This window comes from Watersipora subatra, chromosome 9 (assembly GCF_963576615.1).
Source record: "Watersipora subatra chromosome 9, tzWatSuba1.1, whole genome shotgun sequence".
Lineage (NCBI taxonomy): Eukaryota > Metazoa > Bryozoa > Gymnolaemata > Cheilostomatida > Watersiporidae > Watersipora > Watersipora subatra.
The window spans coordinates 1,877,490-1,894,329 of record NC_088716.1 but is presented as its reverse complement, the minus strand read 5'-3'; the positions used below and the strand labels follow the sequence as shown (position 1 = coordinate 1,894,329).

The following is a 16,840-nucleotide window of genomic DNA, read 5'->3' as shown; positions in this document are numbered from 1 at the left end:
GACCTGAGTGATTATGTTAAATATCCCAGCATATCAGCCACTCATACTGAGCTAACAACAACAGTGCATAACTTATAGACACTTGCTAACCAATGTCACACATAGTAAGATAGCTAGTGACAGGTGCTAGTAAAAGTGAACTAATTAAGGCTACTGTTTATAAGATAGATTCCCAAATACCAAACATGTAGTTTAGGAGCAGATAATTAACAGCATTGAATTCAAGGATGCCTAAAAGCTTGTTACACTTTCCAAAGACACATGAACTGAAGAGGCTAGTGCTAAAAGTGCTTAAGTCACAGATTCAAAAAAATTGAGTTGTCATCTTTTGTAAACTTTTCTGGGTGTAATCAACATAGTCCTCACTTGTTTTGTATGAGAAATGTGTCTAAGTCCCTATTTAAAGCAGTGAGATTATGAGGGGCGGATCCTACTCCTAGTTAAAAGTACTTAAGTCCAAAGATTGTATGCTATAAGTTCATAAGTCCATAGTTGGCCAATCATGTGTATTGTTGAAGTCATGTGACTCATTGTTGATTCTCAAAATGGCTCACAATGTTGATATAAATGAGAATAGAGAGAATGAGCAGCCAAATTCAGCTAAGAAAAGACGATATACCCCAAGCAAGTGGAAGAGAAATGAAATAAAAACAGCCAAGATTGCAGGTAACTTGATAACAATACATCCAATGGCTATTTCAAAGCTTTTACCAACCTTTTTGAAACTAGCAATCTGCCTTGTCAGTGTGATGTGAATGTGAGTGTGAGTGTGATTCAGTCATGGGCCAGCAAACAAGCTGACTCTTGTTCATCAATCATTCATTACAGCTTTATCTCAGTAAATAGAAGGATGAAATATATGGAGGCTATGATAATGAGCCCTAGAATAAAACCTTTACTACTAATATTATTATATAATTCTAGATAAATTTTCCAATCAATCCTGCAGCTTCCTGTGTCACTGTAACTGTCAGTGCACCTAGTGGAGTGCAGTGTCTGTTTTGTGATTTTTGTGTCAAGTTCATGTTGTTTATATTAATATTAATTTTCTTATATATGTTCTAGGGAAGCAGCATGTATCTTATGGAGGCAGAGCGGTAGTTGAAAGAGTCCAGGTGCTGGTGTAGAGTCGCTGCAAGTGTAACACTAAGTTTTTGCCAGCTGAACTGTCTAAAATCCTTGAAGACTTCAATGCTTTACCAGATCACAATGGACAAAATATATATCTACGTAGCTGCATATCAGTGACACCTGATGCCCAGATTATAAGAAGACCACACAAAGATGACGCCAAGAAGCGCACTAGTTACACGTACTCTATCACATTACCAACATGTACAGAAGATGTCTGCAAGTCAGCTTTTTGTGGCACACTTGGCATCAAAGAGTCACGGTTGAAGAAAAAGGTTCTCGACTTTGCCATAGACATCAAAGATGGACGTCCCAATCATGGAAACCATCCAAAGATTGCAGAAGATATTCGAGATAAGATAAGATCTCATATCAGGCAGTTTTCAGCACGTGAGAGTCATTATAGTCGCTCAAAAAATGAGAATAAAAGCTACCTTGATGCCAAACTCAGCATTGCTGAAATGCACCGGCTATTTATACGAGATACGCCAGAGTGTAACCATGTCAAATACTGGCTGTACCACGATATATTTATACGAGATACGCCAGAGTGTAACCATGTCAAATACTGGCTGTACCACGATATATTTATACGAGATACGCCAGAGTGTAACCATGTCAAATACTGGCTGTACCACGATATATTTATACGAGATACGCCAGAGTGTAACCATGTCAAATACTGGCTGTACCACGATATATTTATACGAGATACGCCAGAGTGTAACCATGTCAAATACTGGCTGTACCACGATATATTTATACGAGATACGCCAGAGTGTAACCATGTCAAATACTGGCTGTATTATATTGGATATAATACAGCCATAATATAATTATATTGGATATAATATACTGGATATATTTAACTTTGAGTTTACCATGGCATTCGGATATCCCCGCAGTGATATTTGTGACAAATGTGAAAAGTTCACCGCAGAAATTAAAGCTGCCGAGGCGGGTGGGGATCCTAGGAAAGCTAGAGAGCTGACGGCGCAACACGAGCTCCACAATCGAAAGGCAGACGTCTTCAATGTCTAAATGAAAGAAGATTCGGAAGCAGCGAAACTGGCTGGAAATACAGATGTAATATGTATGGACTGTGAAAAGAACTTACCACTCCCATTAACTGTAATTGGCCAAGAATATTGCAAGCGGCAGCTATGGATACACAACCTATATATACACAGCATGGTTACGGATCAGCCCTACATGTACTTATATGCGGAACATTATGCTGGGAAAGGCCCTAATGATGTAATTTCAATCCTTGACATTTACATATCTAAGCTTCCGGACATTAATACTAAGCTGACCATCTTTGCTGACAACTGCTTCTCGCAAAATAAGAACAGGTTAGTATACGTCATGGCAGTGTTAGTTACACATATCTCATTTTAAAGCGTTGAACTGTTATATTTCTAGTATGAGAATGATAGGCTTATGCATGTGTTTAATTTTTTTTAGATACATCTACGCCTATCTCTGTGGCCTAGTCAACAAGGCTGGATGCACACTCAAGGATATCGAAGTAATGCACCCTCTACCAGGACATAGTCGTATGCCTTGTGACCGGTGAGTAGATGTTATTACTGGTTATGTGATTCTAAGTTCACGTTATTACGAGAAAAAATATATTGCAATCTTGTAATCTAACACGTTCACCAACGTGAGGTGTTTATTATACAGAGACTTCAGCCACATCGAGAAAAGAAGAAAGAAAAAGGACCATGTGACTTTACCGTCGGAGTAGGTCAACCTAATAAAGACGACGGACCAACAGAAACCATTCCGGATAGCTTTTGTTGAACACCCGTTGACAGATGATATGCTATCAGATGACACACCAGTTATAACTGTCATGAACTATAAAGATGCTCACGGGCCCGTTGTAAAAGCAGTAACTGGTATTGCGGCATTTCAACTTGGAAAGACGGTGACAAGCCGAACTGCCATGACAGCTGACGGTACCGCTCCAGTTATCATCTTGAAAAGAGGAATGAAGATGGTGAACCTCACCAACCCTACCAATCTTTGCCAGACCTATCCACCAAGAAACATCCTCACGATCAAAGAGGCTAAATAAAACGATGTGAAGGCGCTTCTCTCCCTCGTACATCTAGATGCGAGAGTCACTTTTTAAGACAAACTTAAACCATACAGTGCTGCCATTGCAGATCTAGATGATGATGATAGGGAGTAGAGCGCAGAACTTTTACTTTATTAAATAGTTTTGTTTTATTATTTTAGTCACATTATACTCTCCAGGTCGCTCCTTTTAGTATTAACTTATCTCAATATTTTATCTCATATTCCAGTCATGTATCATATTATCATAATATAACCTCATTATATATTCTGATCATACATTATATATATATATTCTGATCATACATTATATTGCAAAATCTCGTATTATGTCGGATACTAGCATTTTAGCGGATTGTATTAGGCCACAGCGATATGTCGCGGTGCAAGAAGTACTCAAGTCCGAAATTTGAGTGAAAAGTACCTAAGTCCGTAATTAATTTTTTTGCTTACCCGCCTACCGTTTTTAAAAAAAACCTCGTAACTCATGTCAAATGTCAAGTTATCACAGTAGTCAAGAAAGGTGTGAAAGATTTTTCAAAAAAGCTATAAAAGTATGAGCTATAAAAAGCCATAAGTATGATTTACCATAAACTTTAAATCTTTAATGAGCTGCTGATGGAATTGGACATTATGTGACTTAGGCACTTTTAGCGCTAGGCTCTTCAATTGGTCAATTAGCATTCTTCCAAAAGGTTCCAAGTATAATCCACTCTAAATGCATCTTCAAAGGGTTGGCTACAGAAAAGACACATTTTGTCCGGCCTGTAGCAATGCCTTTAAGCACTCCGGAGATATTGAACCTTATTAAGATATTAGTTAGATAACATATTAGATTAGATAACACTAATTTCCTATTATTAATATACAAAGATCCTATACACTAAATGCCAATCAATATGAACTAATAAAATAGCCAATAGTTACTATCCACATTGCAGAGAGGGCGGTACTATCACAACACAAGTAGTATCAGTGTTACTAACCTCCTAGATGCAACTTGAAGTACTTTACTATCTGGTATCGAAAGTACTTGTCTGCTCTAGGTTCATGGGACACAGGCTAAATTAAAGGCGTTAGTTAAATTTTTTTGGTAAGCATCTTGTGTGAGGAAGGGGTCCTCACATAGGCTCGTATTAGACTACAAGGGATTCACATGGAATTAGACTATCTATATTTGTGTCAGAAGATAGCCCTTATTTCTTTCAATAGAACTAGCGGATGATACATTTGTAATTGAAGTAAATAGCTACATAAGCCGACCCAGATGCTCCCAGACAGTGTCCTGGTGACACTTGTAAGGTTAATTATTTACAACATGACATTTCCTTGACCTTAGTGCAAAGAAAATGTGTGAATCTTCGATTAACTAGACGATTCAAAGTGTATCCAATTTAAGGTCTTAAGCTAAGGTAGGCCTTTATATATTTGGAATTTATAATAACATATTACATGTAAAAATTATAAATAAAATAGTCATATGGTAACACTTATTATTATAATCTTGAGAGAGTGAGCCTACTGACAAGTACAAACAGGTCTCTTAATTCAACGGAACAAGGAGCACAATAAATGCAAGGACTATTAATTGAAGAAGAGCGGTGAGTCATAGAAACCAGTCATGTGACAGTAAAAAGCAATAAACCATAGAAGCTAATCATGTGACAGGAAAGTGGTAATAAACCATATCAACAAGTCATGTGACAGGAAAGAAGGGATAAACCATAGCAACTTCCGGTAGTCATGTGATAGGAAATGAGTGATAAACCATAACAACTAGTCATGTGACCGGAAAGAAGCGACACGCCATAACAACTAGTGGTGTAACAGGAAAGGAGTGATACACCAAACAGTTAGACATGTGACAGGAAACGAGTGATACACCATAACAGTTAGACATGTGACAAGAAAGAAGTGATAGTCCATAGCAACAAGTCATGTGACAGGAGAGAAGTGATAGTCCATAGCAACAAGTCATGTGACAGGAAAGAAGTGATAAACCATAGCAACTATAGTCATGTGATAGAAAAGAAGTGATAAACCATAGCAACAAGTCATGTTACAGGAAACGAGTGATACACCATAACAGTTAGACATGTGACAGAAAAAGAGTGATACACCATAGCAACAAGTCATGTTACAGGAAACGAGTGATACACCATAACAGTTAGACATGTGACAGAAAAAGAGTGATACACCATAGCAACTAGTCATGTGACAAAAAAAGAGTGATGCACCATAGCAACTAGTCATGTGACAGAAAAAGAGTGGTACACCATAGAAACTAGTCATGTGACCACAATTGAGTGATAATATCAGAGCTGGTCATGTGACATAAAGAGTTGTTAGTATCAACTTATTAATTTACAACAAAAAGCAAAGAGTGCAATTGCCAATGACCTGTTCTTAATTTATAGCGACGTTTATATAATCAGCATATACATACGGTTACAGACGGATATATTATATATTGCATCAGATGTATTAAATATCCATAAATAGTAAAATAATAAAGCTAAAAAGTTTATATCTTTGTGAGACTAAAAGTTGGAGCATATAAGTTTATGTTCAAGAGCCATGCTACATCATATCCTATAACAAACATGCCAGACTGTAAACATGACTATTGTGGCATAGTTTAATCTATGTACCACGGAATTAAATCTTCTTATAGGAGACTTTCATAGAGTAACCGTCCGTAATTAATATGAACGAGACCAGGCTAGAAAGCCAAGAAAATCAAAATTGCAGCTACCATTGTTTGGTGACGACGGGTTTAAGTTTAGTAAACGAACTGAATGGGCGGATGCAGCGGAGGCTGGTACAATTTGCTGCAAACTTACAGACTCCGGGTGATACGGATTTAACAAGAAATCAATTTCACGACCCAGCCAGCTGATAGTTTTGCAGATGCGGCTGACAATCTACCCAGACAAATATTAAAGTTGTCGGGTGACCTACGATATAGCCCAACCAAACCGATAAGACACTTCAGTCTGAACCTGTGAAATTCCAACTGGAAGAGAAATGACCAGCCAGCCCTCGAGCCGGAAGGGCAGGCCTAATAGTATATAAAGACACCCAGGAGCTCCCCAGGCATGCATTATCAAAGAGATCACATGATATTGTTCTCTGTACGACATCATGCTTGTATTATATTGTTCTTGATTGAATATACTTATTATTTCAACATTCTCATCATTCATATTGCAATGCACCGTTAGACTTTTTTAAACAACCGCAATATATAACTAAATCTCTTCTTTTATAATTCATAACTTTGCTATATGAAGCAGCATTGGAGTCACATTGATGAACATGACTAACAGTTCCTAATAGGGTAAAACTCGAGCTACTAAAATAGCCTTTAGTTCCATAAATCATGGGAAATTTGTTGATGACCTGAGGCTATATCAAGGAGCGCACAATTTGTGATAATTTACAAGATATCGACTCATACCCAGCAATGTAATGTCTGGTTCCTTATCAAACTAAATAAAACTTGAAGGTGATTTCATGAGAAAGTCTGTAAAGATTTTATGAAACATATCTGTGGCTATTGTGGCTATGACAAGGAGTGCACCATTAGTTATAAGTTACAAAATAATGTATCATACCCAGTTATATATAGTCTGGTTCCTTATCAATCTAAATAACACTTGAAAGTTATTACATGAAAAAATCCTCTGGATTAAAGTTGCCCGTTTATGTAAAATATAAAGGCCTGACTGCTGGTACCCCCTCAATTAATTTGGTTAAAAGGTGCTCCTTCCTGCTGCCACAATAGGGTGGAATTATTGATACAAATAGTAGAGAATTTTCATGATCTCTTGGCATCAGCCGGCATTATGGGTGTTGCAACGCTCTGTTTAGACAGTCCTCGACGTGGATTGTATACAGAAGGAGTGTCAATGTCGAGAGGTTTATTTATTAAATGATAAGATATCAGACTCTGGGCTGCTCCCTAGCAGCTCAGAGTATTGCTCTGACCAGACTGTCTCCTCAGGCTAAACTGTTATCAACAGATTAAGGCTATTAAATGACTGATTTGAATATTTTTAGAGCATCAGCTTCCAGTTAAAATATTGAAAGGAGCAAGAAGGAACTAAATATTCATGTTTAAGTAATAAATAGTCATGGCCAAAAGTATTAACCCCTCAGCCTTTGTTACTGGTCCGTTTATCATAAATTAGATTAATTTTGAATAGAATTTACGTACTTGTGTTGTAGTTTTAGTCAGCATGTGATACATTTTATCAGAGCTTTGATGCCAGTCATTACTAGTCACCTGCCTAGTTCACCCACTTCAGCTACCTGTCATGGTTGTCACTTTGTATTATGCCAGATGAGGAACAAGCATTCCTATAACATAGTTCATAAAAAGGGAGAGGAAACCAACAGCCATTTGGGCTCTCAGCTAAGCAATTCAAGCAGATTGGTACGGAAAGATTAAATTCATAAAATGGTATCGGTTTGTTACTAATATTATTCCAAGACAATTTACGAATCAGGTAAAGTGCACTCGCTCAACTGGATGTTTATGCCTGACATGCATATATGAATGATATATTTAGCAAGTACATACAACTCGTCTTCTTTGAAAAGCTTGTTTTACAATGGTTAGAAGTTATGATCCCGTATTTCATATCCAAAATGGTAAGGTGGTAACATTGTGATAGAAGACCTATGGTAAATACAAATGCTAAATAAAAAGAGAAATACAATAAATGCATATAAAGAATGAGTGAAAATACATCACATATACCACAATGTAATCTGCAGTAGTCTAACATTTGTTTAAATGCTTTTGCGGCAGCAAAAAAAATGAATGGAAAAAAGTTTGAAATTTTACATAAAATATTGTGAACTTTTTTAAAGTTTACACCCACCAATAAAGCCAATATAGAGTAGAGAAAGAGAAAATGTGAAGAGGTACATCACAGTGTACATAGCCTATACATATACAATACATTAGCCTACTATGAGGTACAATGTTTATCAGCAGAGACTCAAATGAGAGTTTATTTAACTATGATAGCACATCATGGCAGGATCTTCAGAGTGTAACACTGCTGCTAAGGGGAGACAACTTTTATGGCAAAACAAATTTAATACAAAAATATTAATAACAAAAAGGGTTAACCAAGAAAGTAGACCAACAAGGAAAAATAACAAAAAAGAAAAATAAAATCCCTACAACGTAAGCTTTCCCGGAACGTCTTATTTTTGTTGTAGGAGCGTGTACTCGTACTGTACTTTGAAGTATCACAACCCGCATTAAACAAGGAACTACTACTAGCCTGAGACAGTTAATCCAATACAATCCTCTATCACCAGAGGCCCAGGCCTCCCATGAAGATGTAGTGAAGATGTTGAAAAGGCTGGAGGAAACAAACACAGCCTTCCGGGAGGAGCAGATTGCCATCCGACAAGAGGACCAAGAGGAGCATCCCCTTTATGGACCGGAAGACTGAGTCTGGTTTCTGAAAAAATAAGAAGGAGAGGGGACAACCCCAAATTGCAGGCAAAACCACAAATACCAAATACAATGTATATCAATAGAAACTCAAAGGAGAGTTTATTCAACAGTGGTAGTGCTTCATGACAGTATCTTTAGAATGTAACACCAATGATATACAACCCCCAAGGATAGCCGACGGCTATAATGTAGGCAGGGCTTAATAGTTGAGCTCTGTGGGGATGAACCCGAACACGGCACTCAAACAAACAAATATGCTGAAAAAAGCCACTGGTAAATGTGCAAATATTACGAACTATCATGGTTGTTTTACTGATCTGTTGAATTCATTTTGTTGACAAATAAATATAGTATCACAATATTGTCCCCGTTATGATCAGTCAGTTGCCATTCACAAGCATTCGTGATATTAATAGTCACAATTGTAGAGTAACCCAAACTCGGCTTCATATTTAGATTTTGAGTATGAAAACTACATTGCACAGCTATGCTTGCTGTCCCGTCTTTTTAGCCAGGTGAAACAATGTGACAACAATGAAAGACTCTGTCATTTTATTTTAAGGGTGGCAAAGTATTAATCAAAGACTAGGGAAAAAAGGCCATCGCTCGGGTGATTTTGGGTAAATTATATTCAAATTTAGGTATACATGTATATTACGAACTTTACCAAATTCAAAATTAGTAAAAGTAGGTAATTTGAAACTATTTATTTTGCATGGGTTTATTATTTTTGTTAGGTATTACCGCTACATTGTAGAAATTCAAGGTTTGCCATTGTGAAACGCTTGGTACTGACTGAATGAGCTAATGAAACGATAACAGCGAGTCATGTTTTCTAAAGCCTAACAAGGCAACGTGACTGCCCCGCGAGAATTAGTGTTAGTTCCGAAACCCAGGCTAGCACAATCTCAACAAACCTCGATCATTAAACCCCGCCCATATGACAGTCGTCGGCCATCCTTGGGGGCTGTTTATCATTGACTAGCTGCATTACCCGCTTACAGTAACAGATTCACGTGCAGCATAAGATTTATTGAGAGTCGGCTTTCATACTGTAAAACAACTCCAAATATGCAGTTACATTTCCCTCTCTCCATCTCTCCCTCTTTCCCCTCTCTCCGTCTCTCCCCTCTCTCTCTCTCTCTCCCCTCTCCCTCTCTCCCCTCTCTCTCTCCCCCTCCCTCTTCCCTCTCTTCCTCTCTCTCTCCCTCTCCCCCCCCTCTTTCTCTCCCTCTTTCTCTCCCTCTCTTTCTCCCCCCCTCTCCTCCTCGCTCTCTCTCTCCCCTTCTCTCCCTCCTTCTCTCTCCCCTTCTCCCTCTCTCTCTCCCTTTCTCCCCCCTCTCCCTCTCTCCCCTCTCTCTCTCCCCCTTTCTCTTCCCTCTCTTCCTCTCTCTCTCCCTCTGCCCCCCCCTTTTTCTCCCTCTTTCTCTCCCTCTCTCTCTCCCCCCTCTCCTCCTCGCTCTCCCTCTCTCTCCCCTTCTCTCCCTCCTTCTCTCTCTCTCCCCTTCTCCCTCTCTCTCTCCCTCTCCCCCCTCCCCCTCTCTCTCCCTTCCTCCCCCCTCTCTCTCCCTCTCTCTTTCTCCCTCAGTTCAGCGCAACACTTGCGGATAGACAACATTTTTGGTTTTTCTGTCGGGCGTATGAAGAAACAGTTTTCAATGTGTGCATCTTTTGAGCAGGCGACATATAGCTGGTCATGGCTGATGCAGGGTGACAGTAAGTCGATAGCAGCTGGTCTCTTTCTTTTCAGAATAGCGTATCACAACCCTCGGAGTACTCGTGAAAGTTCTGTAATAGTAAGTTACAGTAGGCCTACTTGTAGCTGGAAAAAATATTAGTAACTTGGCTGCTGAAGGAAATCAACATGACCCACTATCACGAACAGCGGCAAATCCAACGTTATTAAGTAGTGGATATGTGGCAATTCATATACAATACAACATCGTATAAGAAACACTTACTTTTTTGATGTGGAAATTTAGTAGGTGAGAAATGCGTTGTTCCAGTGGCTCCAAGAAACAAACGTTTAGGTGACCTTCTCGGTACACGTTGGCAGTAAATATTAATTGCATGTAAATAACTACTCGTTAATTTATTTTATTTAAAAAATAGTACATTTGTATAGCTGTATAGACACCTTTGTATAGGCCGCAGAACTCAGGAAGGCACTTTTTAACACGGCAGAAAATTTGCTAATAATTAATAATGATGAAGATGATGAACCTGATTCACTTTTGTTCAGCAAGTTTGTTTCAAGGTGATTATTTATATATATATATATATATATATATATTTATATATCTAGTTTATACATATTTTATGCACACATATGTTTATATATAAATATATAATCATTGTAACCAATCTCAGTCTTTGATGATTCTTTATTGCTCCCTAGCCTTTTTCTTTGGGATGATGAGCACCTTGGACGTTGTAGTTTTCTTAACTCTTGATTTCCTAGCTGTGTCCCTTTTTTGGTCTTAGCTGCTACCAATATTTTCTTAGCTGCTGCTGAGGTAGCTTTCATCTTCCTGTCAACATGGACAATATTAATGCAAATTTCATAATAGTCATAGCATGCCATCAGCTCCAGACTGGAATGGACAATCAATTCATGAGCCATCTGGGTTATGTTTAACCCCTCCTCCGCCAGAAAGGAGAGAAGAGAAATAAAGCCCAGATGGCCCAATAACCGAACCTTGACATGAACACTATTAGTGCAAATTACATGTCAGAGCATGCCATTGGCTACAGACTGGATTGTCAGGGATTAACAAACTTTTTCCTATTAGCTTCAGTGGTAGCCATTGTAACATGGTGTGGCTTTCGTATCACTCCTGGTCTGCTCTTCTGTCTTGATATCACCTCCTCTCTTGTTAACTGGGATCCTGTCGAGGCTAGTGTTGGTGGTATGATGTCTTCTAATGGATTAGGCTTTGTCTTGCTTTGCAGGTAGGATTCAAACTGTAGAAACATCCTGTCTCTGTATGCTGTTAAAAATAAGCATTTTTCTCTGTTAATTGAATAGAACAGTGACCACACCACATCTTTCTTAGTAACCTTATTTCTTGTAACCTTCTAAGTTCATATAATTATGAGACCTCGTAAATGTGGTATGCATAAAGTGGCAATGACCAATGATGTTTTTTTGATGAGAAGAGATTCTCTGGTATTTTCCCATTGCCCATTTTGAGTTATTGTGGCCATGAACATGTTGAAATATTATTCCAATGCAAAACTTTGATAGCCGAAACTCACCATATTTTGGTGGCACCCTCAAAGGAATTAAAGTTTGCTGTTGTTTGGTAATCTTCTTTCTAACAATTTGCTGCCTTACAGTCCCATGCTTGTTGATGATGACTGGCCGATTGACATTCTCGTTATGGTGCATAACTGTTAATTGCATCCTGTCACACCAAAGAACACAATGATTCATAAAATATTCAGTAAAAACAACTGGCACTGCATATACCACTACGACAACAATAATTTACCATCAACATTTACAGCCATAGTAAAAGCAGTTATGAAGCAAAATAAGTACAATGATGCAACACCCTGGAGCAGTAGGTGGGCAATGTTTTGTGTGCCCTTTTTGTGGTTGAACAAGGGCTTGGCACATTGCCTATCTCAACATAGGGCCAAGTCCAGGTTACAGAATTGTATTTTGTTCATGCATTTTCAAACTGCTATGACTGGATGACCTTGAGTCAATATGATACAAAAGTGATACCATCCACATTGCTGAATTTGCCAACAGATGTCCCTGTATAGATGGTCAAATAATGCTACACATTTGTGATCTACATACCTTGACTGCACACCAGAGTATGAAAAGTATCTCATCTTTTGTGCAATTCTGTTGAGCTGGCTCTCATCACTGCCTCAATAATGTCTTTTTTGTGCACCACAGGAGTTAGGGCTTGATATACCTTTCCACCTAAAATATAGCCATATAAATAAGAATTTGTAGGGTTATTTAAATCATGTGTCTGTTTGACAATGGATTAAAAGTGGATAAGAAGAAATGAATTATTGAGGCAGCTAGACTACCTCACTGTCCTGTGTTATTGATTACCGTAAATATGTTATTATATCATATCTGTTAGTTACCTTTGAGCAGCAAGTCTATCATTTCACCATTACCATCAACACTAGACAAGTCGTCATTCGGACACTCTTTATAGTGCATATTAGCAGGAAACTTGTGGATATCCTATAGCAAAAGAACAAAATATGTTAATGCTTCAGTTTAATAGCAATTGAACACCATCACTGATGATACTGGTATTTTGGGGCCTTCTGCAGGTACGTTCAGTATAAGTAATTGTTTTAGCCTACAACAAAGTTACCAACCTGTAGATGGGATAAAACTGATGCATCTATCTATTTTGATGAACTTACACAAAACTTTAGTAGACTTTATCGAAATGTGTGGATATTTTTCTAACTTGTAATTTCTGTTGATTCTTGAGACGATTTGACTAACATGTCTTATAATTTAAATTGACAAAACTTCAAACTTAAAACACTCAAAGGAAATATACGTGCAAAATGATATCATATGTTGTTATCGTTGTGGTGGTTGATATCAGCTATTATGGTCAAGTTACAGCGTAACGTGTCTCTGCTCTGTCTCTTTACAACTATAGACTTCATTATTGCACTTTTGCTTGATACGAGTCTGTAACCACAATCAAGTTCTATCAATTTTAATCTTGGAACATTCTGACAATCAGATGACCTCAAACATGAAAAACAATCGCAAATGATAAAAAATATCAACACTTTCTGATAAATCTACTACAATTTTGTGAAAATTAACCTTTAACAAGTCTTATAACAAGCCGGTTTGTGCGGGATCTCAACTCGTGACCTTCAGTTTGGTTTTGTGACCTTCAGAGCTTACTGATGATTTGCCATCATGGTCGCATCAGCGAAAATTCATTTCAAAATAAACATGTCGGTTTGCATCAGAGGAGATAAAGCTATGCATTTGTGATTGGCTGGAATGCTGTATTATAACCACCTGGATTCCATGTTATTCATATACAATACAAGCTAGTAGCGGCCAAGAGTGACTTTAGAATAATGACTACAGTACTTGTTATACACAACTATTTTATATATTCAAAGATATTCTCACTCGTACATTCTCAACATACCATATTTTTTCCCAGTTTTGTCATAAACTGGAGAAAATTTTTTTATTTCCGTTTTCATAATAAAAGTGGAGCACTTTTCCCCAAATTAAAAAAAAGCAACTCAAATAGCTACAGAAACAGTATCGATGATCTATATTAGAATATATTCACTATGATTGTTAATTAGATACCAGTGCTGAAAAATTCATAGAGGATACCATTGGCCTTCACGATTGAGGTCAATTTTCATTGGTCGATCTATTTGTCAACATGACAACATTTAATAGGGCTGATGTGTAAATAGCCCCAGGCAATATCTATACTATACATATGCCATGTATTATGCTGGTCTGTGTGCACCAGGAATTTAGGAATTTTTGCACTCTTGAATTGTTCTAGGATTTTTTGCTTTTTGGTTACTAAAAATTGAAATGTTCATATTAAGCCAAAGGGATCACTGAAAAACGTAATTTTACTTCTAATTAACATTTTTATTGGAAATCAAGACGAAATGATGATTAACTTAAGGTATAACTCATGGCTCGCCATTTAATGAAGTTTACTATAATAAGATTTGTGCGGGTCTGTCTATATGAGGCCCCACCTAAAGATTAGGAAAAAATAATACTTTCAACAGGATTCAAACACTCAACTGTTGGCGTGGTGGACCAACATTCAAACACCTGCTACTATCTACCTGTTTGATAATAAATTAGGTTGAGGAAAATATGAAATTCATTGTTGAAAGCAGCTTTTAGAGGCATATTCAAGGGAATTGGGGTAAAACAGTTGCAGAGAAAACAATTTCATTTTAATCAAATATGATTTCCTCATCAAACAAATTATAGTTATCTGCCTTAGCTACTGATTCTATAAGACCTGCAAGTAAATATAGACTAAGATCCTAAAGCAATGTGGTTAGAAATCATATTGACCTTACGCTAAAGTTACCCTTTTGTTTATTTACTATGAGAGAAGCTAACCAGACCCATAGATACTTGCTATAACTATAATTATTATATATTATTATAATTACTAGTACCCTAGCAGTAAGGTGTGCTTATAGAGACAGTCAGGTATTTCAATGAAACACAGACAATAAGTATTTGTACAATAACTTTAACATTGTGGATGGTGATTGATTGATGTGAGTGATAGTCTAGTATAACTTTAGAAATTTTAGTATTTTTCAGTATTTGTGCTTTTTTATTTTCAATTGATCGCAGCTGAAACACTCATAACTAGTGTAAAGCCTGGTTCCCATATCAGTTGCGATACTCCGGCGGTCACACGCTCAGCAAAACGTTTGCGACGTTAGGCTCGGTGGCCTATTCTATGTTCACGTATATGTTTACAAATAAGCTGCATCGCTAAACATAATCGCGTAATTAAATAAATGTTTGCTAGCCATGCCGTTTCTATAATGGTGACCTTCACCTGCACAATGCATTTCAGGAACATATATGAACATGATATATACTCATATTGATCTTTACTATAATAAGTGCCGTGTCCGTCTAAAGTCACACTAAGTGTATTAAGAAAAAAGATTGCACAGCACAAGAATAGAACACAGATATTCAGACACTGAATATCACAAAGTTTGCACAACTAAAACTAATTGTGTGCATAGTTGTTGCACATGTTAATCTCTCTCAGTCCATAAAGCTGGCAGCATACCTATTCTGCTATTCCGACAGCAGTCAGAATACGTTGAAAATGTCGCGCTGTATCGGTTTGGTTAAGGATGAGTGTGTTTAAAAATTCGAATGGTAAGTATTTCCAAGCGGCAAAATCGAAAAACAGTTATCATACAGAAAACACAAAACTTGAATGCCAAAAAACAAAAGTTGTCCTCTCATGTATGCTACATATAACATAACTCCAAACTGTCAAATAAATAAAAAAACAAAACATTTGTGGTCTGCTGATTCGCTAGCAAAAGGAACTGATTGAGAAGTGTTCTAAGTCATACCCATGGGAAGCAAACACATGCTTGATTGTCACAGCCTGCAAAGTTTACCTATTACCAAGATCTCAGGCTACCGTTGTAAATACTGAACCGAGGAGCCAAGGGCCCACCCGCTATCTGTAAGGTCTCTATGTCTATGAACCACTATCCATGGGACCAATCATACTAGTGTTAGGTCGAGACATTAGATCAGTAAAACACAGAGAGAGACTGACATCACACCAGCACCGAGAGAAATTGGATCAGTACAATGCAGCTGATGCTCATACAATGCAAATAATCCATTCCTGGAATGTACATGTTATATGAATGTTATGTTATCTGAACAGTAAAATACATGTAAATAGCCTAAACTGTTTTCAAACATCTTCAAATTCACCCCCTTTGGTCCTTCAAAAAGGAGGACCAGACATAATGTTTTAATTTAATGACTACCATAACTGCAGTATTATTGGTTCATATTGACAACTTTTCTCCTTTTTCGTATCAATTTCATGCGATTCATGGTCTATGATTATGGTAATTTAACAACAAGTTAAGGAGAGCTCACACCTTGAATGTCGATTTATACATATCTATTTTCCTTTTTTCTACACAGGGACAGATCTATTTTGTAGCTGAAAGGTACTAAATAATATTTTTGGTTTAAAACAAGGTAAAACGAAAATATATCTTTACTAAACTCAGATTGATCTCTATCCGTCTGTCCATCTATCCATCACCAGAGTTTGAAGTTATGATAAAAGGTAGCTTTTGACAGTATTCCATCTCATGACATTCAGATTGGTAGACCGACGCTCTAACACCTGCACCCATCGGTCGCCTTCAAGTCTTTTTGAATATCCTAGGACACTTATGTATTCGCTTCATCTAACTTTCACGTTTTCGCGGAGTCATCCCCTTGCGAAAATCTCATGAGTGGAACTAAACTATCATAACGAACGAGAGAAAACGCGGAATTAAATAGCTTTGTTTATTAATAGTCCAAGAAACAAATGGCAGCAAGCAATCAAATTGCAATATCGA

The 16,840-nt window shown here is 37.5% G+C and overlaps 1 protein-coding gene across 1 annotated transcript in view; it reads right to left on the bottom strand.

Annotated features, from left to right (window-relative positions):
• LOC137403553 (uncharacterized) overlaps positions 1-16,840 on the bottom strand; it is a 411,606-nt gene that overhangs the window by 348,476 nt on the left and 46,290 nt on the right. The gene's annotated exons all lie outside the window — the stretch shown is intronic.